The sequence below is a fragment of the Triticum aestivum genome, chromosome 1B, assembly GCF_018294505.1.
Source record: "Triticum aestivum cultivar Chinese Spring chromosome 1B, IWGSC CS RefSeq v2.1, whole genome shotgun sequence".
Lineage (NCBI taxonomy): Eukaryota > Viridiplantae > Streptophyta > Magnoliopsida > Poales > Poaceae > Triticum > Triticum aestivum.
This window is the reverse complement of record NC_057795.1, coordinates 63,558,115-63,561,010: the sequence shown is the minus strand read 5'-3', so window position 1 is coordinate 63,561,010 and position 2,896 is coordinate 63,558,115. Positions and strand designations below refer to the sequence as shown.

The 2,896-nt window shown below is 46.1% G+C and overlaps 1 long non-coding RNA gene across 1 annotated transcript; it reads right to left on the bottom strand.

The window, feature by feature from the left end:
• Window positions 1–20: 20 nt before the first annotated feature.
• On the bottom strand, window positions 21–1,869 carry LOC123086786 (uncharacterized). Its single transcript, XR_006441123.1, has 3 exons — window positions 1,739–1,869; window positions 1,605–1,646; window positions 21–449 (listed from the first exon to the last, which is right to left on the bottom strand). It is a non-coding gene; the product is annotated as an uncharacterized lncRNA (long non-coding RNA).
• Between the last annotated feature and the right edge of the window lie 1,027 nt (window positions 1,870–2,896).

Sequence of the window (2,896 nt, the reverse complement as noted above, 5' to 3'; positions counted from 1 at the left end):
AGGGTCCTCTGTCCCAGGATGTGTATCAGGAAGTATTCTCCACTCTCGTGTTGCTGGGTTGCACACAACAAAGCGGCAAATGCCTGGAGAAGTATAGCTGCTCCTGTACTTACAAAGGATAAGACCATTGTAGCAGTCAAGAAATTCTAAATGCTCATAATGTGGCACGTAAGCAAGAATTCCACCGACTTCTCCATCGTCTTGGGACAGGCTAACAAGCGAGATAGCAGACTTATTGTGGCCTTGGTACAAAAGGCCAGTGGGTTTGGGCAGCTTCTGGCGGTAGTCTGGATCAGAGGAGTAAGCAGACCATGCCTTATAGGCACACTTGCAGCGGCAAAAAGACTTGTAATTCAACCGGGAGAGGATATCAACCACTAGATCATCAGTTAATTTAGCAGCACTGACTTCCTTGTGAAGGTCCATGTCTTTATGTTAGCTTACTGTCACTGAAAGGAAAGTTTGACGCTTATGAGAAAAGAAAACCGAAACAGAGACACTTACAAAAGATAAAAGAATTTAGCTACGCATTTTTTTTTGTTACTAGTAATAAATCAATTTATAACCGCCCATCACTTTAAATCACCCATATTCCGAATGTTTCATGTATCTCTTGAGGCATTTCTTAACTAGGTTTTCCAAGAGAATAAAACTCATCTTGGGCATTTGTAATTTTTACGAGAATAAAATCCATCTCAGGTTTTCCTAGTAAATTATTTGGATAAGGTACTCATAAGATATGCAATCGTCTTTCAAGGGGAAGAAAATGTTTTACAAACAAGTTATCATTTAAGGGGAATAATCTATACCTACTAATAAAAGAAATAGGTATTCTTAATCCGTCATACTATTTTATAGAAAAACCCCTAATGTTTCTAGCATTAAACCCGCAGTACATATCGAATGTTTTTTAAATACTTATATCTTCTAAACCGTAACTCCAAATTTAACATGTTATATATGGAATTTGATTAGAAAAATATGTAGAATCTGAATATGATGTTATTTTACATGTTAACCATTAAAAAAATATCTAGGGTGCAATCTTAATAAACAGTGCATTATCCGTCTTTCTTTCATATGGGTACTGATCCGGATTGTGGATGAACATCTCAGCAAAATCAGGATTGGAGACGAAATTGAAGATCACTTGCATGTTTCTTTGTACGTATTAAATCTACATGCAAGCCTTGTTTAAATAGAAGACATGTGGAATCTTGAACTTGCGCTTTTGTTGGTAAAGACCATTTTTGTTTGTGCTGTAGCTACAAATGCTCAGATTATAGACCATCTCTTGTAAATTAAGAGCGTGTGATATTCTTCTCTCCTGTTGCAACACACAGGCCCTTTTGCTAGTACCATTTAAAGGATTATATTTTAGCATACTGCATGTATCAGTTCATGCTAGGTAAGGTAGCATGTACAGTATGAAATATGTTGACAAAGGCTATCATCCATGGCTACCATTCAATCTAGGTAGCATATGTTTTTCAGCTCGGATTTTTAGATTCTTGTAAATTTACCTCAGTACATTCCCAAATCAGACTGATGGATAATACTAGTACACATTAAACTTAAGCACGATCAGAAAGCAGGGCACTTACCGCAAATCAGACCTAGTCGAGAAGGAGGAATTAAGCTCAGATCTGGAAAAGAGAAATGGCAAGGCCAGTTGAGCACAACCATGAGTAGGAGAGTAGAAGGATAACGAGGGCCGAGGAGAGGACGGGGGACTCACTATGTAGAAGCTTCTTCCGTCGTGGCGAAGGAGATAGGCCGCCGCCGGCGAAGGGACCAGCGCCGGGGACGCGCGCGCGAGAGAGGCCGGAGGTGTGTGCGCGAAGGCTCTAGGGCGAGTGGGCTCGGTCAGGGCCCTGTTTTTCTTCTTCCACGGAATACTAGTAGTAGTATTATTTTTCGAAAAGAAACAAAAAATTCACAAAGTATGAATCCCCTTATATAATATAATAAAAATAACATTATGTTCCTTGGACCTTCGACCGACCACTAAGAGCACCTCACAACCCCCCCCCCCCCCCCATCGCCAGCTGGAAAAAATCAGCCCAGTCGCGCCCAAATGAGCCAAATTTTCGCCGGTTAGGACCGAAATGGACGCCGGCGGATCCAGGCCGAACCCGGTGCGCTGGAGGGCCGCAAAATGAATATGGTGCGAAATCATGTGGACCCGCCGAGTCAGCGACTGGGCGCGTTCGTCGTCCTCAGCGCCTCGGTTCCCCGCGGATGCGAAATTAATCGCCTGTCAGCCTTCCATTGATTCCTCACTGACGACGCAGTGAAGGCGCGCCGACGCGCGTCCCATCCCCTCCCGCCACGCGTCCACACGGCTACCGCCCACTCGCCGCTCTCCCTCGCCGCCGCTGGACGCACACTTGCTCGCCACAACCTCTCTCTCTCGCCACCGACGCCCCTTCCCTCTCTTCTTCACCGCCGATGCCCTCTCTCCCCTTCTCAAGCCGCGGGTATGGCCAAGCAGTTCCCTGACGACTTCGGCCGCCACCACCTGCACGAGTCGGAGGCTCGCCTCTTCTACGAGGCGGACTACCCGGCGGCACCTGACATGCGGGTGCCGGGCTCGTGGAGGCTCAGCGCTGGCGGAGTCTCGGTGCCACCGCCGCCCGCCGCGCTGAGATCGCGTGAATCTGGTCGTCTCTGCCCGAGCACGCGCGACAACAGCCGAGGTACGCCCCTGACAGCCACAATCTGTGGACGGAGTACTTCGTGCGCCGCCACGCTGATACGTCTTCGTCGTATCTATAATTTTTGATTGTTTCATGCCAATGATATACAACTTTCACATACTTTTGGCAACTTTTTATATGATTTATTGGACTACCCTATTGATCCAGTGCCTAGTGCCAATTCCTGGTTTTTGCAT